Source organism: Eleutherodactylus coqui, chromosome 5 (assembly GCF_035609145.1).
Source record: "Eleutherodactylus coqui strain aEleCoq1 chromosome 5, aEleCoq1.hap1, whole genome shotgun sequence".
NCBI lineage: Eukaryota > Metazoa > Chordata > Amphibia > Anura > Eleutherodactylidae > Eleutherodactylus > Eleutherodactylus coqui.
In genome coordinates, this window is record NC_089841.1 from 267,443,841 (window position 1) to 267,470,803 (window position 26,963).

A 26,963-nucleotide genomic window follows, 5' to 3' on the forward strand; every position below is an offset into this window, starting at 1 on the left:
TGGAGACCTTGAAGAAGGGAGATGTCCCACCCCAAGAATTCCTAAACTCAAATTTAACATTTATCCTGCAAGCTGTGCGGGAGCAGATGGCCAGGGAAGATGCTGTGCGGCTTCTTATGTCAAAGCGCAAGGGCTTCGTCAGGGGAGATGGGAGGGCAAAGCCCCACAGCAGGGCAATTCCTAGACCGGCTGCAGTATCACACTGTCAGGTGAATTAATACACTTCCACGGAGCCATAACGCTAACTTGGGGAAACACGATTTAAGAATGACGAGCTAACATGAAGAGATTGCGGGAATTACTCCCTCTCTTTCAGTTTGTCAGCGGCCATAGCAGCAGAGAGCCGGCGTCACTGGCAGTGGCGACAGACACTGAGGGGTGTGAGTGAGTTCTCAGCAGCCACAGCAGCAGAGAGCCGGCGTCTGGGATAGAGCTGAGAGGCGGCACAGCGGCTCAGACACGTCTGCAGAGGGAGCTGTGGGGCAGCAGATGGCCAGGTGAGATGCTCTGCGGCTTCGTAAGTCAAAGCACAAGGGCTTCACCAGGGGAGATGGGAGGGCACAGCCTAACAGCAGGGGGATTCCTAGAGCAGCTGCAATATCACACTTTCAGCACAGGTGCCGCCTAGCGGTTCGGTATGGGGAGAAGGAAGAGGGATGGCTGCTCTGGGGAGAGTGATTGCTCCAGCGTGCTAGGAACTTATTCATGGGAGCCAATTAGCTCCTGGGGGCGTCACCGCCCTGTCAAGCACCCTGTATCTTGTCTCCACCCATACATCCAGTGGCGTCAAGATACAATAGTACCACAGGCAAGAACCAAGAAAAAAAATTGAATCAAGCTTGTGCATGTCAGAGCCGGCGCGGTCAGCTGGCAACATGTTGATGCTGCTTTCCATTACCTCACTCTGGAAGTTCTTTTCTTTGAAAGTTATATTTTTTGGCATTGTGTATCTTAAATGCACTGATGTGAATTAATTAATAGTAATTTTGAGTTTAAATTTAGTTGAAAACTAGAGATGAGCGAGCACCAAAATGCTCGGGTGCTCGTTACTCGGGACGAAATTATCGCGATGCTCGAGGATTCGTTTCGAGTAACGAACCCCATTGAAGTCAATGGGCGACCCGAGCATTTTTGTATATCGCCGATGCTCGCTAAGGTTTTCATTTGTGAAAATCTGGGCAATTCAAGAAAGTGATGGGAACGACACAGAAACGGATAGGGAAGGCGAGGGGCTACATGTTGGGCTGCATCTCAAGTTCCCAGGTCCCACTATTAAGCCACAATAGCGGCAAGATTGGGCCCCCCCCCCCCTCCCAACAACTTTTACTTCTGAAAAGCCCTCATTAGCAATGCATACCTTAGCTAAGCACTACACTACCTCCAACAAAGCACAATCACTGCCTGCATGACACTCCGCTGCCACTTCTCCTGGGTTACATGCTGCCCAACCCCCCCCCCCCCCACCACCCAGTGTCCACAGCGCACACCAAACTGTCCCTGCCCAGCCTTCAGCTGCCCTCATGCCACGCCACCCTCATGTCTATTTATAAGTGCGTCTGCCAGAGGAAAAGCAGGCACACACTGCAGAGGGTTGGCACGGCTAGGCAGCGACTATCTTTAAAAGGGGCGGGGCGATAGTCCACAATGCTGTACAGAAGCAATGAGAAATCCAATCCTGTGCCACCTCCATCTGGAGCTGCACACGTGGGCATAGCAATGGGGAACCTATGTGCCACACACTATTCATTCTGTCAAGGTGTCTGCATGCCCCAGTCAGACCGCGTTTTTTTATAAATAGTCACAGGCAGGTACAACTCCGCAATGGGAATTCCGTGTGCACCCACAGCATGGGTGGCTCCCTGGAACCCACCGGCTGTACATAAATATATCCCATTGCAGTGCCCATCACAGCTGAGGTAATGTAGTGCTTAATGCAGGTGGGCTTCGGCCCACACTGCATGCCCCAACCTGACCGGGGTTTTTAATTCATAGACACAGGCAGGTACAACTCCCTATTGTGAAGTCCCTGTGGACCGACAGCATGGGTGGGTGCCAGGAAGCCACCGGCGGTACATAAATATATCCCATTGCATTGCCCAGCACAGCTGAGGTAATGTCGTGCTTAATGCAGGTGGGCTTCGGCCCACACTGCATGCCCCAGTCAGACTGGGGTTCTTTAGAAGTAGACACATGCAGTTACAACTCCGTGTGGACCCACAGCATGGGTGGCTCCCTGGAACCCACCGGCGGTACATAAATATATCCCATTGCAGTGCCCAACACAGCTGATGTAACGTCAGCTGTAATGCAGGTGGGCAAAAAATTCATTTGATTACACTGTAGGCGAGGGCCCCCAAAAATTGGTGTACCAACAGTACTAATGTACCTGAGAAAAATTGCCCATGCCCAACCAAGAGGGCAGGTGAAACCCATTAATCGCTTTGGTTAATGTGGCTTAATTGCTAACTAGGCCTGGAGGCAGCCCAGTAAAAATAAAAATTGGTTGAGGTGAAAGTTTCAACGCTTTAATGAGCATTGAAACGTATAAACATTGTTTAGAAAAATTATGACTGAGCCTTGTGGGCCTAAGAAAAATTGCCCGTTCGGCGTGATTACGTGAGGTTTCAGGAGGAGGAGCAGGCGGAGGAGGAGGAATATTATACACAGATTGATGAAGCAAAAAGGTCCCCGTTTTTGATGGTGATAGAGAACGATGCTTCCATCCGCGGGTGCAGCCTACGTATTGCTTAGGTATCGCTGCTGTCCGCTGGTGAAGAAGAGAAGTCTGGGGAAATCCAGGCTTTGTTCATCTTGATGAGTGTAAGCCTGTCGGCACTGTCGGTTGACAGGTGGGTACGCTTATCCGTGATGATTCCCCCAGCCACACTAAACACACTCTGACAAGACGCTAGCCGCAGGACAAGCAAGCACCTCCAGGGCATACAGCACGAGTTCAGGCCACGTGTCCAGCTTCGACACCCAGTAGTTGTAGGGGGCAGAGGCGTCACCGAGGACGGTCGTGCGATCGGCTACGTACTCCCTCACCATCCTTTTACAGTGCTCCCGCCAACTCAGCCTTGACTGGGGACCGGTGACACAGTGTTGCTGGGGAGCCATAAATCTGGCAAAGGCCTTGGGGAATGTTCCCCTGCCTGCGCTGTACATGCTGCCTGATCTCCGCGCCTCCCCTGCTACCTGGCCCTCGGAACTGCGCCTTCGGCCACTAGCGCTGTCGGATGGAAGTTTACCATCAGTTTGTCTACCAGCGCCCTGTGGTATAGCATCATTCTGGAACCCCTTTCCTCTTCGGGAATGAGAGTGGAAAGGTTCTCCTTATACCGTGGGTCGAGCAGTGTGTACACCCAGTAATCCGTAGTGGCCAGAATGCGTGTAACGCGAGGGTCACGAGAAAGGCATCCTAACATGAAGTCAGCCATGTGTGCCAGGGTACCTGTACGCAACACATGGCTGTCCTCACTGGGAAGATCACTTTCAGGATCCTCCTCCTCCTCCTCTGGCCATACACGCTGAAAGGATGACAGGCAAGCAGCATGTGTACCCTCAGCAGTGGGCCAAGCTGTCTCTTCCCCCTCCTCCTCATGCTCCTCCCCCTCCTCCTCCTTCTCTGGCCATACACGCTGAAAGGATGACAGGCAAGCAGCATGTGTACCCTCAGCAGTGGGCCAAGCTGTCTCTTCCCCCTCCTCCTCATGCTTCTCCCCCTCCTCCTCCTCCTCAACACGCTGAGATATAGACATGAGGGTGCTCTGACTATCCAGCGACATACTGTCTTCCCCCGCCTCCGTTTCCGAGTGCAAAGCGTCTGCCTTTATGCTTTGCAGGGAACTTCTCAAGAGGCATAGCAGAGGAATGGTGACGCTAATGATTGCAGCATCCCCGCTCATCATCTGGGTAGACTCCTCAAAGTTTCCAAGGACCTGGCAGATGGCTGCCAACCAGGCCCACTCTTCTGTAAATAATTGAGGAGGCTGACTCCCACTACGCCGCCCATGTTGGAGTTGGTATTCCGCAATAGCTCTACGCTGCTCGTAGAGCCTGGCCAACATGTGGAGCGTAGAGTTCCACTGTGTGGGCACGTCGCACAGCAATCGGTGCACTGGCAGATGAAACCGATGTTGCAGGGTCCGCAGGGTGGCAGCGTCCGTCTTGGAGTTGCGGAAATGTGCGCTGACCCGGCGCACCTTTCCAAGCAGGTATGACAAGTGTGGGTAGCTTTTCAGAAAGCGCTGAACCACCAAATTAAAGACATGGGCCAGGCATGGCACGTGCGTGAGGCTGCCGAGCTGCAGAGCCGCCACAAGGTTACGGCCGTTGTCACACACGACCATGCCCGGTTGGAGGCTCAGCGGCGCAAGCCAGCGGTCGGTCTGCTCTGTCAGACCCTGCAGCAGTTCGTGGGCCGTGTGCCTCTTCTCTCCTAAGCTGAGTAGTTTCAGCACGGCCTGCTGACGCTTGCCCACCGCTGTGCTGCCATGCCGCGCGACACCGACTGCTGGCGACGTGCTGCTGCTGACACATCTTGATTGCGAGACAGAGGTTGCGTAGGAGGAGGAGGGTGGTTTAGTGGAGGAAGCATACACCGCCGCAGATACCACCACCGAGCTGGGGCACGCAATTCGGGGGGTGGGTAGGACGTGAGCGGTCCCAGGCTCTGACTCTGTCCCAGCCTCCACTAAATTCACCCAATGTGCCGTCAGGGAGATATAGCGGCCCTGCCCGCCTGTGCTTGTCCACGTGTCTGTTGTTAAGTGGACCTTGGCAGTAACCGCGTTGGTGAGGGCGCGTACAATGTTGCGGGAGACGTGGTCGTGCAGGGCTGGGACGGCACATCAGGAAAAGTAGTGGCGACTGGGAACCGAGTAGCGCGGGGCCGCCGCCGCCATCATGCTTTTGAAAGCCTCCGTTTCCACAAGCCTATACGGCAGCATCTCCAGGCTGATCAATTTGGCAATGTGCACGTTTAACGCTTGAGCTTGCGGGTGCGTGGCGGCGTACTTGCGCTCGCGCTCAAACAGTGGCGCAAGCGACGTCTGGACGCTGCGCTGAGAGACATTGCTGGATGGGGCCGAGGACAGCGGAGGTGAGGGTGTGGTGCAGGCCAGGAGACGGTAGTGCCTGTGTCCTCAGAGGGGGGTTGGATCTCAGTGGCAGGTTGGGGCACAGGGGGAGATGCAGTGGTGCAAACCGGAGGCGGTGAACGGCCTTTGTCCCACCTTGTGGGGTGCTTGGCCATCATATGCCTGCGCATGCTGGTGGTGGTGCCTCCCCAGCTGATCTTGGCGCGACAAAGGTTGCACACCACTGTTCGTCGGTCGTCAGGCGTCTCTGTGAAAAACTGCCACACCGTAGAGCACCTTGACCTCTGCAGGGTGGCATGGCGCGAGGGGGCGCTTTGGGAAACAGTTGGTGGATTATTCGGTCTGGCCCTGCCTCTACCCCTGGCCACCGCACTGGCTCGGCCTGTGCCCACACCCTGACTTGGGCCTCTGCGTCCTCGCCCGCGTCCACGTACTCTAGGCCTACCCCTACCCCTCAGCATGGTGTATTACCAGTAGTGCAGAAACAGAACGCTGTAATTAAATGTGCCGCTTACTGGCCTGTGGTTGGAGGCTGACTTCGCTTACGGAACGCCAGGAAATAATTTTGCGCAAGCCTGCTGTAACACTTAGCTGGCTGCGTATGAATTTGGAGAACTACTACACCCAGCACAGACCCAGAACACTGAGGACAGTCACAGGCAGCCCAAATAGATTTTTTTCCCCAAATGTTTTTGCAAAGGCCCACTGCCTATATTCAATCAATATGTCTTCTGTCCCTGCCTCACAATATATGTCTTCTGTCCCTGCCTCACCACTACTGGCCCTGGAGTATTACTGCAGGGCGCAATGCTCTGCACGGCCGATATACCAAAAAAAAAAAAGTGCAACACTGCAAAAAGCAGCCTCCACAGTACTGCACACGGTTAGATGTGGCCCTAAGAAGGACCATTGGGGTTCTTGAAGCCTAAAATACTCCTAACACTCTCCCTATAGCAGCTCCACCAAGATAGCACTTTCCCTCCTCTATGTCAGAATGCATCTGTGGCGAGCCGCGGGAGGGGCCGATTTTTATACTCGGGTGACACCTGATCTCGCCAGCCACTCACTGCAGGGGGGTGGTATAGGGCTTGAACGTCGCAGGGGGAAGTTGTAATGCCTTCCCTGTCTTTCTATTGGCCAGAAAAGCGCGCTAACGTCTCAGAGATGAAAGTGAAAGTAACCCGAACATCGCGTGGTGCTCGGCTCTAGTAACGAGCATCTCGAACACGCTAATACTCGAATGAGTATCAAGCTCGGACGAGTACGTTCGCTCATCTCTATTGAAAACCCTAAGATGAAAAAAAAATTAAGAAAAATTTGCTAAATTTGAAGAGAATTTAGCATTTGTGGTAAATCCTGACATCTAGGATTTTTTCAATTTTTTTTCGTTTTCAGCACACCAAAATGCATAGAAATTAGTTGAAAATAATCAAACAGCTTTTTAGTCATAGATCTGTGTAATCTGTTTCAAGTTTTTAAGTAAAGTTTATGCCGGGCTCTAACTTTCCTAGAGACCAGTGGTACTCAAGAACTGATTGTGGCTGCATTTATTCTCTGTCGAGGGTCATACTGGTGTGTAAAGGAATGGTGGCGTCACCTGTAACACCTACAACTCCTGTTGTCCTGTTTATTGGGCATTCCCTATCCTCGGGGTGTCCCAGGTGGCCTGCAGTGATACTCTGGCCTTGGCTGCGTGTGTCCCTCTGGGATGGAGTTTGGCAAGTGCCACCATGGCAGCACTATACCCTCCCAACTCTTCATGTATGTCAGGTGTCCGGGGTCACCCTATGGGATGCTGCATGATGAAAGAACAATTCCAAACAAAATTTAATCCTCCTGCTTTAGAGAATTACCAAGTCAATCAAGTCTTTCATTTCCTACATTCACTGAAGCTACCTCATGTTCTCCCAGACATGACTATGTTTGAAAGAATTTGTATGTGAAACCCCATGATGAAAGAAACCCTGTCTTTGATTTATAGTATACTAAACAACCCTAAGGGCTCCTTTCCACTAGCCTTTTTTTTATAGCTGCGTTTTTTTAACGCGATTGTCAATGGGACTTTCTAATGCTAAAAACGCAACGCAATGCACCAAAAACGCAATTGCATTGTGTTGCGTTTTTAACATTAGAAAGTCCCATTGACAATCACGTGAAAAAAAAACGCAGCGATAAAAAAAGGCTAGTGGAAAGGCACCCTAAAGGAGAGGGCAAACATCCATGTATGCTGAAATGGGAAACAGAGTTGGGAAGTAGTCTGTCGGAATAAAGATGGTCCCACTGTTGTGAAACAATCTCTAAAGGCAGCCATGAGGTCACCTTGATGGAAACGTCCATTAAAATCTTCGTACCTGTCAGACTAAACAATTTCTTCCCAACTTCATCACTTCAGTATTTCAGGGGGTGCCCAGAGAAGGGGACCCAGCTACATATTTGGTGGACCTGTCCTGAGACGGCTCGGCTCTGGTCTCGGGTACATAGGCTACTTCATATTCTTTTTGTAGGCCCATTCCAAAAATGTCTTTCAGTGTTTCTCCTGGGAGATCACCTACCAAAGGTTAAGTGCCAGGCACATAAACTAATTCAGATTATTTATATGGCCACTATAGTGTATATTGCAGCCAGAAGGAAACAGCCTCACCTATCCTTTCAAGATGTGCTAAATAGGACCTCACAGATCACTCTATACGAAGGGCTACATGCTATGAAGTCAGATACGTTAGAAAGATATGAGCTGGTATGGGGTCCAAGAGCTGGTGGATATCCGGGGAATCTGGCATACTCTCCCTTCAACCCAGAATGGCCTGGTGGGCTAAGTATTGATAAATTCTGCCTTAAAGGGGTTGTCCCGCGAAAGCAAGTGGGGTTATACACTTCTGTATGGCCATATTAATGCACTTTGTAATGTACATTGTGCATTAATTATGAGCCATACAGAAGTTATTCACTTACCTGTTCCTTTGCTGGCGTCCTCGTTTCCATGGTGCTGTCTAATTTTCAGCGTCTAATCGCCGGATTAGACGCGCTTGCGCAGTCCGGTCTTCTTCTTTTCTGAATGGGGCCGCTCGTGCCGGAGAGCGGCTCCTCGTAGCTCCGCCCCGTCACGTGCCGATTCCAGCCAATCAGGAGGCTGGAATCGGCAATGGACCGCACAGAAGCCCTGCGGTCCACCGAGGGTGAAGATCCCGGCGGCCATCTTCACAAGGTAAGTAAGAAGTCACCGGAGCGCGGGGATTCAGGTAAGCACTGTCCGGTTTTCTTTTTTAACCCCTGCATCGGGTTTGTCTCGCGCCGAACGGGGGGGCTATTGAAAAAAAAAAAAAAACGTTTCGACGCGGGACAACCCCTTTAAGGCCCATTTACATGGGACGAATGTAGGGCAAACGATGGCCGACACTCATCCCTGCACATACTCCCTGTGTATTTGTTATACAGGATCTAGTATCGTTTCTTCACAGCGGGTCGGCTACAGGAGATTTCTCTCCTCATTCTCCCCCGCCTCTCTCCATTTACTTAACACAGCGGCCATTCAGTACTGAATGCTGCTGTTTACACTCATCGTTCAGGATTTTATGCAGCCTAAACGATGAAAGATGAGCTGAACAATGAGCGTTCAGTGTAAACAGCAGCCGGTCAGTACTGAATGGTCGCTGTGTTAAAGGGTTTGTCCCGCGCCGAAACGTTTTGGTTTTTTTTCAACAGCCCCCCAGTTCGGCGCGAGACAAACCCGATGCAGGGGTTAAAAAAGAAAACCGGACAGTGCTTACCTGAATCCCCGCGCTCCGGTGACTTCTTACTTACCTGGTGAAGATGGCCGCCGGGATCTTCTCCCTCGGTGGACCGCAGGGCTTCTGTGCGGTCCATTGCCGATTCCAGCCTCCTGATTGGCTGGAATCGGCACACGTGACGGGGCGGAGCTACCAGGAGCCGCTCTCCGGCACGAGCGGCCCCATTCAGAAAAGAAGAAGACCGGACTGCGCAAGCGCGTCTAATCCGGCGATTAGACGCTGAAAATTAGACGGCACCATGGAGACGAGGACGCCAGCAATGGAACAGGTAAGTGAATAACTTCTGATAACTTCTGTATGGCTCATAATTAATGCACGATGTACATTACAAAGTGCATTAATATGGCCATACAGAAGTGTATAGACCCACTTGCTTTCGCGGGACAACCCCTTTAAGTGAATCGAGAGGGGTGGGGGAAAGGGAGGAATGAAATCTCCTGCCGCTGCCCCTCTGCGAGCCAAAGATACTCACTCCTGTTCAGCAGCACCGCAGGGAGTACATGCGGGGACAAGTGTTGGGCATTGTTTGCCTAACAGTCGTCCCATGTAAATGGGGCTTTACACTTGTTAAAATACTTAGCTAATTAAGAACAAGATGGCTGTGGTTTAATATTACAATGTTTAGCATATATTTCACTTTAAAATTTAAATTTTCTGAGAAAATTTGGAGATATCTTACATTAGAAATGCATAAATATGTGTACCTGTTTTAGCAATCAACAATATGGTGACATTAAAGCCTAAAAGATATTTGTACCAGATTATAATATTTCAATAAAAACTTTTTGAAACCTAAATAGTTGATGGGAGAGATCTCTGTACTGACCCCTGATATATCTATACATGGTTATTAGAGCGCCCCCTTGTTACAGTCCTGGGTATAATAGATGATGGGAGAGATCTCTGTACTGACCCCTGATATATCTATACATAGTTATTAGAGCGCCCCCTTGTTACAGTCCTGGGTATAATAGTTGATGGGAGAGATCTCTGTACTGACCCCTGATATATCCATACATAGTTATTACAGCGCCCCCTTGTTACAGTCCTGGGTATTGTGGTAATGTCCTCCAGGGGAGGGGAGGCAGCGACACACTGGACTCCCAAACAGTAGGTCAAAACTCATGGTAGTCTATTTTCAAAACACAGCAAACAAGAAAGTGTCCTTTAAAGTAGCAGAGGTACCGCGCAGGGTCCTCAAGTCCCATGAACCACACAAATGCAGTTTTGCACTAAGTGCACAGGGGGTTTCTCCTTAGGCTGTCAGACCCTGACTTCCTGGAGCTACAGTGCTTTAGAAGCTGCACTTCCTGAGAACGAGGGTGAAGTTGTAGACTGGTGCGCCACCCTGTTCAGACTAAAAGCCTGGGAGGAAGGTATACTCTATCCACAACTTCACCATTTAAATGCCTATATACCCCCCTCCCTCTTCTCCAGACCGGAGGGCTCGGTCTTCTTGGTGATTAGACAATGCACCCTAGACAGGGCATCAGCGTTACCTTGTGACTTGCCTGGCCTATGCTCGAGGGCGAACTTGAAGTTCTGAAGTGAAAGAAACCACCGCGTCACCCTCGCATTCGTTTCCCCACTTTGCTTCATCCAGGTCAAGGGGGCATGGTCTGCCACCAACTTGAATTCTCTCCCCAAGAGATAGTACTTTAACGTTTCTAGTACCCATTTTACCGCTAAACATTCATGTCAATGTCATAATTCTTCTCCGCAGGAAATAGCTTCCGGCTTAAATACAGTACTGGATGTTCTTCCCCATTTATGGACTGGGAAAACACTGCATCCAACACTACATTAGAAGCATCCGTCTGCACAATAAACTCTATTTAGAAGTTGGCCGTTATCAACACTGGCTGTTGGCAAAGGGCCAACTTTAAATTTTGAAAGGCCTTCTCAGCCTCGGCTGTCTATGCCACCATTACCGACTTGCCCCCTTTCGTCAAGTCCGTAAGTGGTGTTGCAATGGAGGCAAAGTTAGGCACAAACTTATGGTAGTACCCAGTCATTCCTAAAAAAGCTCTGACCTGTTTTTTTATTAAAGGTCTAGGCCACACCTGTATGGCCTCTACCTTGTTGACCTGGGGTTTAATGACACCATGGCCAATAACATAGCCAAGGTACTTGGCTTCTTCCAGGGCTACTGCACATTTCCCAGGGTTTAAGGTTAAACCTGTCCCTTTTATGGCATCCATGACTGCCTGTACCTTCCCAGGGTGACTCTCCAAATCCCTACTATGGATTACAACATCGTCTAGGTAAGCGGCCGAATAGTTACGGTGAGGCCTCAAAATCTGATCCATTAACCTTTGGGAGGTAGCAGGTGCGCCATGTAACCCAAACGGCATGTCCTTGTACTGAAACAGGCCCTCTGGGGTTGAGAAGGCCGTTTTCTCTTTGGCCTTGTCAGTCAGAGGTATTTGCCAGTACCCTTTGGTAAGGTCAAGTGTGGTGATATATCTGGCATTACCCAATCTCTCAATTAATTCATCATCCCTGGGCATGGGATATGCATCAAAGTTGGAGATTTCGTTTACCTTCCTGAAATCATTACAAAACCTCCAAGTGCCGTCTGGTTTGGGAACAAACACAATGGGGCTTGACCACTCGCTTTTAGATTCCTCTATCACCCCTAGTTCCAGCATGCGCTTAACCTCGACAGAAACGGCTTTCCTACAGGCTTCTGGAATCCTATACGGTTTTAAGTTTACCTTCTTCCCGGGCTCAGTTACAATATCGGGCCTGTCAGAGAATTTGTCTCTGTTTCTCTGCAGGAACTCTTTTGTCTCCTGCCATTGGCATAACGAGAGGGCCTCCCCTACCCTAACATCGGGCAGGGAAGGCTTCGGCCTACCCCTCCTAATGCTTGAGGTAGCCAAAGCTTCTCTATCCTTCCAAAGTTATTAAATTAACATGGTACACTTGATATGGCTTCCTTTTCCCTGGCTGGTGCACTCTATAGTTCACGTTGCCTACCTTCTCAACTATTTCATAGGGACCCTGCCACCTAGCGAGGAATTTACTTTCTACAGTAGGTACCAAGATGAGAACTCAGTCTCCAGGACTAAAAGTTCTCACCCTGCCAGAATGATTGTACACTCTGCTTTGGGCCTCCTGGACCCTCTGCAAGTGTTCCCTGACAATGGGCATTATAGTATTAATGCGGTTCTGCATCTGAGCCACGTGCTCTATGACACTTATATAGGGAGTAGACTCGGTCTCCCAGGTTTCTCTGGCTATATCCAACAACCCTCTGGGGTGCCGACCATATAGCAACTCAAATGGAGATAAGCCTGTGGTACTTCCCGTATGGCGAACATGAGATAAGGTAACAGATGGTCCCAGTCCCGACCATCTTTCTCCATGACCCACTTTAGCATTTGCTTCAAGGTCTTATTGAACCTCTCCACCAACCCATCCGTCTGAGGGTGGTATACTGAGGTTCGTATGTGATCAATGTTAAAGAGGTGGCACCATTCTTTTGTTACTTTGGACATGAACAGGGTCCCCTGGTTCATGAGGATTTCCTTGAGAAGTCCTACTCTGGAGAACATAAGGGACAATTCTCGTGCAATGTTTTGGCAGTAGGGCTTCTCAAAGGAATTGGCATAATCTAACACAACCAAAATGTATTGATGTCCTCTAGCTGACTTGACTATAGGACCCACTAAATCCATTCCAATTCTCTCAATGGGAACCTCTATAATCAGGAGAGATACTAAGGGACTGCGGAAGTGCAACACAGGAGCTGTTATCTGACAGGTGGGGCATGACTTACAATATTCCTTTATGTCCTTGTATACCCCTCGCCAGAAGAACCTTTGAAGAACTCTATCCTGCGTTTTATCAGTTCCTAAATGTCTCCCTAATACATGATTATGTGCCAAGTCTAGCACCTTGCGCCTGTACCGCTTCGGCACGAGCAACTGTTCCACCACTTTCTCGCCTATTTTTGTTACTCTATACAACAAGTTATTAATTCATGGCAAAATGGGTGAACCGTTGGTCAAAATCTGGTTCCTGTAACACACCATTTATCATCACAACATTCACTTTTGCATTAACAAGAGTGGGGTCCCTTCACTGGGCTGTCCCAAAGTCCTTAGGCGCATTCTCCAGATCGGACACATCCTGAGCCGAGGGGTAGACTTCCTCTTCAGCATCATCTACAGCTAAGACCTGTAAAGGAAAAGTTACATTTCCTGGTTCAATGTCCACATTTACGCCGCTCTCTGAAGGAGTGTAAGATCAGCTGGGTCTGCGCCAGCCTTTCTAGGCGGGGTTGTCATTTTCCCCCACAACTCCCAGAACACAGGAAAATCACGTCCCAAAATCACACTGTTCATTAACCCTTTGACCACATCTACATCGTAGGTCATAGTTCCGATAAGGGTTTCAAAGGTACAGCGTGCCTCAGGATATGCCCTTGTGTCACCTTGTATACACACCACACTGATGTGCTTACCTGGTAGGAAGCCCTCTGCTACCAGGCTAGCATGCACTAAGGTGACCAGGCTCCCCGAGTCCAACAGCGCCTCCAGCGAATGGCGGTTTACACTTAACTGATAGAGTTGTGGCTCCGTCTCTAGTCTCTGGGAGGCACCGCAACTAGGCCTAGGGATTCCAGCTGAGCAGAACAGGTGGTGGACATAAACTGATGCAGCTGACATGTTCAGGTGAAGATGCCCTGTGTGGGCAGCAGAGGCTGAGGGTGAGAGCCCTGAGCTGGAGACACCACATCACACTGCAGGGAAGGTTTGCTGTGGCTATCCCTTATTGTAACCAAGAGGCTTTTGGGTTACTATTGCTGGACTGATGATTTAAAAGGACTTTCCTTGTATCTTATGTTATCTGGAGAATGCCAGTACTTTATGTTATGTTCATCAAGTCTGACTAAAGACAAGACGCTCAGCATTTGGTCGTGGCCTGGTGTATTTCCCCCTGCATGGCTACAATAGTTATTAGAGCGCCCCCTTGTTACAGTTCTGGGTGTAATAGATGATGGGAGAGATCTCTGTATTGTCCCCTGATATATCTATCCATAGTGATTTGGTTGCTCCTCAGCCATCCTCTTTCTAAACTAAATAACCCGAATTTTGATAACCCCTCTGGGTATTGTGCTCTGCCCATTCCATGTGTACAGTGTTTTGTTAAGAGGAAGAACAATGTTCTCGCCATGCGCCCCTAGACCTCTTGATGCACCCTATGATCCTATTTGCCTTGGCAGCAGCTGCCTGACATTGGTTGCTACAGTTAAGCTTACAGGTAACTAAAACCCCCAAGTCCTTCCCCATGTCAGTGTTCCCAGTGGTTTCCCAATTTAGTGTGTAATGGTGACATGGATTTCCTGCCCATGTGCAGAACCGCACATTTATCAGTGTTAGTGGTACAGATAATGGTCCTCTGCTGTCATCTAGTGATGCTTTCTAAGAAAGCACTTCAGTAAAATAATTACATTTTAATTAAATTATAATTAAAGAATTCTAATTCATCTTCCAAATCTTTTATCTCCCCAGTACGATATCCTTTTACTTTAGTTATCTGCATATGGTATTTTCTATCAGTCAGATTTTCATTATTTGCATAGCTTGTTAAGTTGATATTATAAAATAGTGAACATGATGCAAAGATTGGTTGTGTCATAGACGTACCGGAGGCCCACCGCCCGCCATATACAAATTGCATCATAGGTATTGCCGGTCGGTCGCACTGCTGACCCCATGATTGTTGTGGCCAGCAGTGTGAGGAGATGAAACCTGGAGGAGGGTAAGAGGCTGGCGCACGGCACGCAGCAGCGTGGAGCCGGTGATGATGTCATCATGCTGCTGCTTCTGTACGACGTCTGCGTGCTGGGAGAGCACAGAGAAGAGGTGGTCCGAGGGTTCACAACTGTGATTCAAGCAAGGTATGGTGGTGTTCCCAGGAGCCGTCCTAATCTGACTACCTAAAATCACGGCAAAGCGCTTTGCGACGTTCACGTGTGAGGGGACCCTTAGGCCACTCTCACACTGCCATTACTTCTTTCTGCGTTTAACGCCGCGTTTTCAGCTCGCCACTAAATGCTGTCAATCACGACCATTGATTTCAATGATGCTTCTCAGACAACGCTGCGTTTTTCAAGCGCTGTTTGTTCTATTTTCATGCATTTCTGCGTTTTAAAACCCAATGCTTCGCTCCTTGAAATGAATGGGGTGCATTTTCAGCGCTGCTAAAGATGCTGTAGATTGTGGTAACCGCGTTTTCAGCAGCATTTTTTACTGTCATTTTTCAGTTCGGCGTTATCAGCTCGCTTGACGGCGTTTATAACTGCGCTGAAAACGCTGTCAAAATGCAGGATAACGCGGTAAATGCGGTGGTTAAAAAAGTAGGGTTTTTTTTTTTCATGCGCCGCTGTGAGAGCGGCCGAGACATCTTTCGCACACACTTCTTTTACACTCAAAAATACCTGTTGAAAAAAACAGCATTTTTAACCCCTTAAGGACACAGGCCTTTTTTTTTCCGTTTCTAGTTTTTCTTCCCCCCTTTTAATAAAATCATAACCCTTTTATTTATCCATCGCTGTCGCTGTATGAGGGCTTGTTGTTTTTTTGTGGGACGAGTTGTATTTTTCAATGGTGCTATTTAATAAAAAGTGTAGTAAAATCTAAATTCCGCCATCTTTCGCTGCGTCTTGTTTTTACAGCGCACAAACTGCAACAAAAATGACCCGATAACGTTATTCTATGTACGTTGACTACGATACCAAACTTGTATCGTTTCTTTTTTTTTCTGTACTACTTTTTTTTTTCAAAAATATTACATTTTTTAAAATTACTTTCCGCCGCCAACTTCTGACCGCAGTAACTTTTTTATTTTTGTGTCCACATAGTTGTGCGAGGCTCGTTTTGTGCAGGACATCCTGTCGTTTTCGTTGGTACCATTCTAGAGCGCATAGGACTTTCATTGCATTTTTTTTATTACATTTTTTTCTTAGAGACAGGGGTGACCAAAAAAAGCACAATTCTGGCGTTCTTTATTTTTTTTTCTGATGACGTTCTCTGTGCGGGGTAAATAATGGAGCCAGCAACACTAAACATGTATTTTTATTTACTATTTAGATTATTTTATTATAAATATGGCAAGGGGGTGTTTTAACACTTTTATTACTTTAAATTTTTTTTTACAATTAGTAAAACTTTTTAAAACTTATTTTTACCTCTTTTTTTTTTTGGTCCCCAGAGGGAACAAGAACATGCAATGCTTTAATCGCTCCTGCAGTATGATGTAATGCATTACATTATACTGCGGTCTGACAGGCATTCTATCAAGGCACGCCACAGACATGGCTTAATAGTCATTCTCCTATGACGGCCCTGGGGCCTTTCAGAATTGACTGCGGCATTTAAAGGGTTAACAACTCCGATGAGCCCCGTAGCTTATCTGAGCTGATGCAGGTGGGTGCCGGCTGTAAGAAAAAGTCTGCAGCCACGTTATATGGAGCGAGATCGACCCCGCGATCATCCTTCATTCATACCCTGAAGCTGCAGGACCTAACTACGTCCTATAGCATTAAAGGGTTAAACACATGGGCGTGTTTTACTCCTATTATGCAGCCATGATAATTAATAATGGAGAAAGCAAAAACAATTATTTCAATGGTTTTCTTTTCAGTAGCTTGTGAATACTATGTCTGAGGAAGACAGGACTTGCCCTATCTTCCCGCGTTTTTTTTTTCAAACTCCTGTGCTATGGCCTGAGAAGGAAAAAAAACAGTTCATGTGTAACGATGCGCCGCAGCGGCGGTGTAGATGTGCGAATAGCTGTCTGAAGCAGCCTTCGGTGCCTTCTCACACAGCAGATTTTGTTGTGAGCGTACTTGAAGACCCGGAGTGTTGGCTGCATTTTTGCCACAGATCTACAGCTCGTTTCATCCTCTGCTGCAAATCCTCATCAAAGATCGGCCCCAGAGATGTGGATGGCGGTTCAGTCTCTGAGCATGCTGTAAATCACGCCAACGTAATCCATAGCAGAGGCCCACACAGACCATACAGGGGATATGGTGGACAGTTTGGGGCACCGGTACTCAAGAAGGATATATCAGAGCTTGAGCCCATACAATGGCAGGCAACTAAAGGAATAAATGGAATGATGGACTACAAAACCCAGAGGGGTCATCAATATTGCATTTTTTTTAACTTCAGAAAAAAATGAGGCAGCTGAGAAGTGACCAAAAACACTTTGTATAAACTCACATTGTAAAAAAAATCTCTTCCCTAGAAGTGGGAAGAAAGAAACTTTCTCTGTGATTGTAACGCTGATATAAGTAAGAGATTGCAATATCAGAGCAAAAGGGTAATTTATTGTGTAAAACTGAACAGTTGAAGAGAGGATGTACGATATGATATGGGCATACATGGAGGCTCTAATTCCCTGTTGGACCGCCACCAGCTTGGATACAACATGTATACGGGTGGGCATGGAGGCTCTAGTATCTTCTTGTACCACCTCTAGCTTGGATACAAGTATAACATCCCAATGAGCTTACTATTGTGAGTGTCTGGAGGCCTAGTCCTTGTCACGCGACGCCAACACTCTAACTGGACACTAGAGGTGATATGCCGCAGAAATAGTGGAGTCAAGTCCAATATAGTTTAGTATTCTGAGAGTGTGCAGATTTACTAACTTTAAAACTTGCAGTAACAACTATAATACACAGTTCTCTGTAAACGTATTTGCAGAAAGTACACCAAAATGCAGCACTAAACAGGCAATTTGCGTACAACAAGAAGGTACAGCAGCATTGAATTGAACATACTCTGACTTCAACGCTCTCTCACTTCCTTTCCTGGAGACTGATTTACTAGACAATTTCCCCACTAGTGGATTTAGATGAATAATTGAGTTACATTTGAATGAAGGATTCATGAAGCAGAGGGACGAGTGGCTGTAGGGCTAATCCTGGCTTTGACTTCACTGGGTAGCTATAACTCACTGTTTGTGGAAGATGGACCTCTTTTTCCTCCGCTGTGATGCCAAGGGCGTGGGTTTTCACCTCACTCCACCTTGGGTGACAAACGTGCTGTAAGTGACTCCTCCTCTTTGACAACTGAACTGCAACCTCTCCTTTCTCATGCCTGGCTGAGTCTGCCTAACTGCTCACTGTTTGTTTGTTTTTTATCACCTCTTTCTTTCCGCACTTCTGGACTCCATCCACTCTTGCATACGGACTTGTATGTTTCCCGCTGTTGGGGCTCTGCACCAGTGAAATTAAACCTGACTGTCAGCCAATGAGAGACTAGCTGACATCAGTGCTAAGCTCTAGGCGTAAGGAAGAAGGAGAGACACAGGGTTTCTCCCACAGACATCACCTTTACATCCATGGACGGCATGCAGACAGGTGTGATAGGACAAGTTTGCTGCTAGTGTTTTGTAGGACCTGCTGGGCCACCACACAAGATGTGATACGGGTGGGCATAGAGGCTTTAGTATCCTGTTGTACCGCCTCTAGCTTGTGTACAAGACGTGATACGGGTGGGCATAGAGGCTCTAGTACCCAGTTGTACCACCTCTAGCTTGGATACATGATGTGATAAGGGCATACATGGAGGCTTTTGTATCCTGCTGTACCACCTCTAGCTTGGATACAAGATGTGATATGGGTGGGCATGGAGGCTCTAGTACCCTGTTGTACCACCTATAGCTTGGATACAAGATGAGATATGGGTGGACATGGAGGCTCTAATACCCTGTTGTACCGCCTATAGCTTGGATACAAGATGTGATATGGGTGAACATGGAGGCTCCAGTACCCTATTTTACCACCTCTAGCTTGGATACATGATGTGATAAGGGCATACATGGAGGCTTTGGTACCCTGTTGTACCACCTCTAGCTTGGATACAAGATGTAATACGGGCAGGCATGGAGGCTCTAGTACCCTGTTGTACCACCTCTAGCTTGGATACAAGGTGTGATACGGAGGGGCATGGAGGCTCTAGTACCCTGTTGTACTGCCTCTAGCTTGGATGCAAGATGTGATACGGGCAGGTATGGAGGCTCTAGTACCCTGTTGTACCACCTCTGGCTTGCATACAAGGTGTGATACGGGGACATAGAGGAATACAGGTTCTGTATGGTATCCTGCAGCATATCGCTCCACATTTGCTGTTACTGAGCCTTTAGATCGTGTAAACGTGTAGGCAGTGGAAGTTGGTGTTCCAGATGGTCCTATACATATTCTATTGGTCATAAATCTAGTGATCGGGCAGCCACAGAAGTCTGACAATGTTGTGGGGGCTTCCTGCGACCCCCCCCCCCCTATGTGTGCAGCCAAGCATTATCGCGCTGGAAAATATACAGGAGATGTATAACTTATATCAGCTGTACAACTTATATCAACTTATATCTTTCTGTGTGCTCTCGCATTGCATCTCCCATTGTCCTCAATAGGGCTGGCAGCAGCAACGCACCATGTTCTAGGTACATGTGATATGATGCAAGTGTTCCCCATTGCCAGCCACAGCGGAGGATGGCTACTTCCCCGGAGTGCTGCGAGACATCTTTGATACAAAAATGCCTTGGATTTGCGGCAAAATGTCAGGCTGGCGAGTGTGATATCTGGTTGTGATTAACGCCCCCATATCGAACTCATCCGTGTGAAGTTATCCTAAGGGGCTACAAGCAAATTTTCATGTATTCCAGGAAACGTGTCATGTTTGGAACGCTTATGCCAAGAGGCAGATCATGTATGTGAATTTGTTTTACAGCTGTAGGCAGCACTGTTTAGGTATGGGTACCTGTACAGAGGGATAGGGGGCCCAAGCTAAACTTTTGCACCCAGGCCCCTGAGCCTTTAGTTATGCCCCTGGGTTCAGTATAACATGGGGGAGCTACAAAGGATACAGTCATGATTTCAGGTATCATGTGGAAAAATTACCAACATAACGTAAGCTGAGAGAATGGAGATGTTTGTAAGCAGAACATTATGCTTTAGGCGGCTCTAACACTCGACACTTTTTACCGCAACTAGCGAGGCATAATGATTTTCAAACGTTCTAGTTTTGTGCGTTTTCACGTTTTTAATGCACCTCATCACCCATCACAATGATGGGATGCGTTAAAAAACTCTATGAAACTCTGCGTTAAAAACGCAGCTCGAAATCGCAGTAGAAAACCGTGAACGCAGCGTTTTGTGAATGCATAGGTGAGAGTGGCCTTAGTCACGAATATAAAAAGCACAAGAGCTGGTGGGAATACTAAGAGTATTTAGTCAGCTAGAAGTTGGGTGGGAGTTTAAAGGGAACCTATCAGTATTCACCGATGTAAGCCAAGATTGCTTCTACAATTATGATGGTCCTCTCTTTCCCACAGTTATTTTTGTACAACTGTAGATAAAAGGATCCCTGAATAATCACAGTTTAATCTTCCCGTGTCACATGTAAATGAGGCAAGGTGGGCCGGACTGCCTCCGCTAGTGTAGTGGCCCAGTACATGCTTTTCTGGCCCCCTTCAGAATGTCATACATGCAAGTGAGAGGTTAAGTGTTGGCAAAGCCTGGAGACTCTCTGAAAAATTGATGTCCTGTCACGTGGTGTGAGAGAAGCTATAAATGCGAGTGACTGAGAACAGGAAAGTGGGTCTTCCATCTTCTGGAGCTGAGAGAAAGTAAAGCGCAAAGGCACCTGAGGGCACTTTCAGCCCTCATGTGTTGAAGATAGAAGAGGAGGAGAGATTTTACGAGTACAGGGATCAGCATGAGCAGTAAGTGAGCCCACCCCAGACAGAGTGTAAGCCAGTCCTAAGTTTTTCTTGCTCAAGGGCCAGTGCAGAGGTACTTTCTGTCTTCAGCTGCTCATGCCCAAGCGTCCTGAAGTCTGGGATCGCTGTGTGGAGGTACTCATCTTCAAGTCTGTCTATATATATATATATATATATATATATATATATATATATATATATATATATAATCTCTGTAACACTACCTGCACTTTGTCTACTCTTGCCTTGTATTGTTTGAGTTGTTATCCAGTAAAGTTATTCCAGGCCCTGACTGTAGCCGGGGACCTGAGGTACTCTATTCCTGTCTGTGGCTCATTTATTCTCCACCGATTTTCATGCCGGTGGATACCGGAATGGTGGCGTCACCTGTGATAAACTCTTTCCCTGTTCTACCATCTATTGGGCATCCCTATCCTAGGGGATGTTGGAAGAGGCCCAGTGCTGCCCTGGCCTTGACTGCGTGTGTCCCTCTTGGAGAGAGCGTGGTAAATGCCGCCGTGACAAGCCAACATCTTGCCCTCCCAGCTCCTCAGCATATGCCATGTGTTCGGGGTCCCCCTACGGGACGCTGCACTAGCTACATGTTTTGTCCAAAAACGCACCCCCTCATCTCCTCTGTTGTGAATGATGAATCCACACAGTGCTGTAAAGTTTCACAGTAGCGCCATAAGTTCGTCTACAGGCGCACAAGCAGATCATCTATTATTCGCGGTTGCGTAATGGTCATAGCACTGTTCTTGGTTTGCATTGGTAAAAACTTTAAAGGGAATCTGTCAGTAAATTCATGCTGCCCTAATCATCAGTAGCATGAACTACTAAGTCTCCCAACATTACAAAGAACTATTTTGTAAAATGAGCCAAGCTTGGGGAGAAGTGTCCACTCCTCTCCAGCTTTGCTTGATTGACAGCTCTCGCCCCCATATAGTATGGCTGACTACAGACTTTGGAGAGTTATTGACCTCACCGGGGTAGCCTATCACAGCTTCTCTGGGAAAGCGCAGACTTATTGTCCCTTCTAGTGGACACCAATACTGTTGACAGCAATGATGGGTGAGAACCGGTGGCCCACTACAGCTTGGCCAACCAGGAGACTGCCTGGTTGACAGATTTTCAGCCCATGAAAAAAAGTGCCTCCAGTAGCCATCTCATTCCATCCACAGTGCCCAACTGCATTTGTAGTAGGAGTGAGAACAATCTGATAAGAAGCACTATGGAAAGGAGTAGTGCATAAAAGGAAGGTGGCAGAGGCTGGTAGCCAAAGAGAGAAAGGAGGCAGACGGAGGCCAGAGAACACTACTAGGTCTTACAGATTCATTGGAGAATGATTTGGATGAGAATCGGAGAGGCAGTAATAGTGGAGGGAAGAATAGACTGAGTGAGAAGGTAAAAGGAGGAAAGCATAAAGCTTGGCCCAGATCTGACAACCTGCAATACACATCAGTAATTGTTTTGTGTTAAAGTGTGCCATTTTGTGTCTATGATAACTGTCAATTTACATTAATCACATACAGTTGTGAAATGTACAACCTTTGCACTATTTTTGGTCACTAGACCTTCTATCATTATCTGGATGATTATGACACTTCTGTAGGAAGTTTAAGGCTTTACTGAAGGTGTATAGGCGGTTTACAATCCATTTCCAAAAAAGCAGAAATGAGTTAAAATTGAAAAACAACTTCTGCTTCTTTGATTGTTCAGTTGACGGGGTGTCGGGGGGGGGGGGGGGGTTATTCTAAGGGGGGTCTCACACGAACGGATTCTAATTGCAGAATCCGCGATCGCTGTCCATATGGGAGATCCGCGGCAAAACGCAGGCATTGAATGGCATGTAGTTTAGATTTTTCATAAAACTTGCGAATACAAATTGTGTACCCTGTAAGTGGAAGAAAAATAGCTTTTTCTTTGGAGCTATACTAGAGATGAGCGAGCACGCTCGGATAGGTCAGTTACTCGAGCGAGCCTCGCTCTTCTCGAGTAACTGCATTCTTGTCCGAGCGTGCTCGGGGGGCAGGGGAGAGAGTGAGAGATCTCTCTCTGTCCCCCACTACTCCCCCCCCCCCCGAGCACGCTCGGACAAGAATGCAGTTACTCAAGAAGAGCGAGGCTCGCTCGAGTAACGGACTTATCCGAGCCTGCTCGCTCATCTCTAAACCATACCCTTCATGACAGGATGATGGTAGCCCAGAGATTCTTTCCTTTTGATTTATGTCACAGCTATGATTGACCACAGCAATCAAAGAGCTTAAAGTTGAAGTCCCTCCCAGCCCCCTCCCCACTGGTTAGTGCACGCAGCGATTGTACATGTATAGAGCCCACCTCACCACAGCGTCTGATGGAATTTATTGTAGTTTCTTTACATCCCTGTTGAATCCAAATGTCATATATTTTACCTTATCAAGATAGGAAAAACAGAAAAAATGGTGTTCCTGCGCTACTTTGCACGAAAAACAAAGACCGGTTCTTTTTTTCTTGTCAAAGAATTGCAACGGTCAGTAATGATTCATATTAAGGACATTTATTTGAACATAACAAATTAAGGTCAAAAGCCTTATATAAAATAAGTATAATAAATAAATATACTTGCAGCATAAAAAAATCCAATGCGACGCGTTTCGACGTTCTAGACGTCTTTCTCAAGCATAAAACACTGCAGGACAAGCCAGGTATAAATAGTAACAAAATACAATAATGATTAATTACATACCTTCCCTTGAAAAGGTCACCTGTATTGTGCATCGTTCCGGTATGTGGCGCCATTTTGGGCCAGGAATGATGACGTTCTCATAGCTAAATCATGTGACTAGTCTCTGGGAGCTGGCGTGCGGTGTCACGTCACATATCTCCCAGTCCGGAGCTACGTTGTGTGGATGGCACGCAGCGCTGCGTTCCACACGTCGTCAAGATGCCAATAGTTACGGCTGATTGCCATGCCCCGTCACATGACTCCCTAGGGAGGGGGGGGGGGGGGGGGCCGCGCCGTATAGGTGAGGCGCAGCGCTGCGTTCCAAATGGGGGAAAAAACAAGCCGCAGGCGGCACAGCGGAGCCGCGTCACATGACAGCTCTACCCTGGATTAAAGCCCGGTCATGTGACTGACTTTAAAAGTATCCGAAAAGGTTTACAATCACTATATATCACAAAAAAGGGTGCTTTCAAAACACCCATATATTGCAAATACTATTAAAAATATGTAACAGATGTCAAATATGCTTAAGTCCATATGTTACATATACATAGCTATCCATTGTCAACTCTATCATTAAATCAATAAGTTAAGGCTATGTTAGACATAATAAAAAATTTTTTTTAAAGGAAAAAACCATAATGGGATGGGGTGGGAAGGGGAAGAGAAAAAAAAAAAAAAAAAAAAAAAAAAAAAAAAAAAATTTTTAATATACACACAATCAGAATAACTCATAGACAATTTTAACGCTATAAAAATATACATACTTATCAATATAAAAATTATTATATATAAAATTCATTTGCCTGACCCTAAATAAACAGACTATGTATTCATATTTACCCTGTATATACAAAAACTCCTCTAAAACTGTTCAATGTTCAGACAAGAAGACTATGTCTTTCACAGACGAAACCAAATTACCTTGTGCTCAAAAAATCTTTTCCAAAGATTCATTCAAACCTCTTGGATAAAGGGTATCCATACGGAATATCCAAAACATTTCCCTCGTTTTAAGACGGGAAAATGACCTGGAGGTGATACATTCTACCGGAGTGACTCTTAATAGTGAAGCATCCTTATGATGCTTCTCTAAAAAGTGTCGTGACACGCTATGTTTTTGAAAGCCCTTCACAATATTATACCTATGTTGGTTTATTCGAGTTCTAAGGGTTTTCGTAGTGCGTCCAATGTATTGGAGGCCGCACGGGCATTCCAAAAGATAGATGAGGAAAGATGAACTACAGTTCAAAAATTGGTCCAATACTAACCGTTTTTTCTCCCGATTCAAAAATATATCCTTTTTGCCCTGTGTTATTACTGGGCAACACTTACAACGGGCCTTAAGACATTTGTATATGCCGACTCCTATATTGGCAAGTACAGAATTACCTTCTTTCAAATGGTGTTTGTCCGGGTTGGAAGGGGCCAATATATTTTGCAAGGTCCTATTTTTTCGGTAAACAATTTTTGGTTGGCTAGGAATATTATCTTGTAGGAATGGATCTTGTTTTAGGATCGTCCAATATTTTGCTATAATATTTCTAATTTTTTTATATTGAACGTTGTATTTGGTGATAAACAATGGTTTTTTACTATCCAAACTATTTTCTGAATTAGTTGTGTGTATTCTATTCTTCCTAGAAATATCATCCAAAGGTACATCCTGTAGATTTTTTTCATACGCAGAGCGAATTAGTTCGGAGGGATAGCCTTTTTCCTGAAACCTAGTCATGAGAACTTTTGATTGATGTTCATAGTCACCTACCGTAGAGCAATTCCTTTTAATCGTCGATTCCTTTTAATCGTCGATAAACCAATATAGGAGTCGGCATATACAAATGTCTTAAGGCCCGTTGTAAGTGTTGCCCAGTAATAACACAGGGCAAAAAGGATATATTTTTGAATCGGGAGAAAAAACGGTTAGTATTGGACCAATTTTTGAACTGTAGTTCATCTTTCCTCATCTATCTTTTGGAATGCCCGTGCGGCCTCCAATACATTGGACGCACTACGAAAACCCTTAGAACTCGAATAAACCAACATAGGTATAATATTGTGAAGGGCTTTCAAAAACATAGCGTGTCACGACACTTTTTAGAGAAGCATCATAAGGATGCTTCACTATTAAGAGTCACTCCGGTAGAATGTATCACCTCCAGGTCATTTTCCCGTCTTAAAACGAGGGAAATGTTTTGGATATTCCGTATGGATACCCTTTATCCAAGAGGTTTGAATGAATCTTTGGAAAAGATTTTTTGAGCACAAGGTAATTTGGTTTCGTCTGTGAAAGACATAGTCTTCTTGTCTGAACATTGAACAGTTTTAGAGGAGTTTTTGTATATACAGGGTAAATATGAATACATAGTCTGTTTATTTAGGGTCAGGCAAATGAATTTTATATATAATAATTTTTATATTGATAAGTATGTATATTTTTATAGCGTTAAAATTGTCTATGAGTTATTCTGATTGTGTGTATATTAAAAAATTTTTTTTTTTTTTTTTTTTTTTTCTCTTCCCCTTCCCACCCCATCCCATTATGGTTTTTTCCTTTAAAAAAAAATTTTTATTATGTCTAACATAGCCTTAACTTATTGATTTAATGATAGAGTTGACAATGGATAGCTATGTATATGTAACATATGGACTTAAGCATATTTGACATCTGTTACATATTTTTAATAGTATTTGCAATATATGGGTGTTTTGAAAGCACCCTTTTTTGTGATATATAGTGATTGTAAACCTTTTCGGATACTTTTAAAGTCAGTCACATGACCGGGCTTTAATCCAGGGTAGAGCTGTCATGTGACGCGGCTCCGCTGTGCCGCCTGCGGCTTGTTTTTTCCCCCATTTGGAACGCAGCGCTGCGCCTCACCTATACGGCGCGGCCCCCCCCCCCCCCTCCCTAGGGAGTCATGTGACGGGGCATGGCAATCAGCCGTAACTATTGGCATCTTGACGACGTGTGGAACGCAGCGCTGCGTGCCATCCACACAACGTAGCTCCGGACTGGGAGATATGTGACGTGACACCGCACGCCAGCTCCCAGAGACTAGTCACATGATTTAGCTATGAGAACGTCATCATTCCTGGCCCAAAATGGCGCCACATACCGGAACGATGCACAATACAGGTGACCTTTTCAAGGGAAGGTATGTAATTAATCATTATTGTATTTTGTTACTATTTATACCTGGCTTGTCCTGCAGTGTTTTATGCTTGAGAAAGACGTCTAGAATGTCGAAACGCGTCGCATTGGATTTTTTTATGCTGCAAGTATATTTATTTATTATACTTATTTTATATAAGGCTTTTGACCTTAATTTGTTATGTTCAAATAAATGTCCTTAATATGAATCATTACTGACCGTTGCAATTCTTTGACAAGAAAAAAAGAACCGGTCTTTGTTTTTCGTGCAAAGTAGCGCAGGAACACCATTTTTTCTGTTTTTCCTATCTTTGTGATCCGACCTCTTATGAGGTACGGATTTCTCTGGGTGACACCTGCAGCTCTCCATTGGAGGACAATTCGGTGGATTCGTTTGTGACAATAAGAAAGAAAAATGCTATATGCCTGCCTGGATACTAGGTGCTGACATGCTCACCCTAGGGTGTCATGTCTAG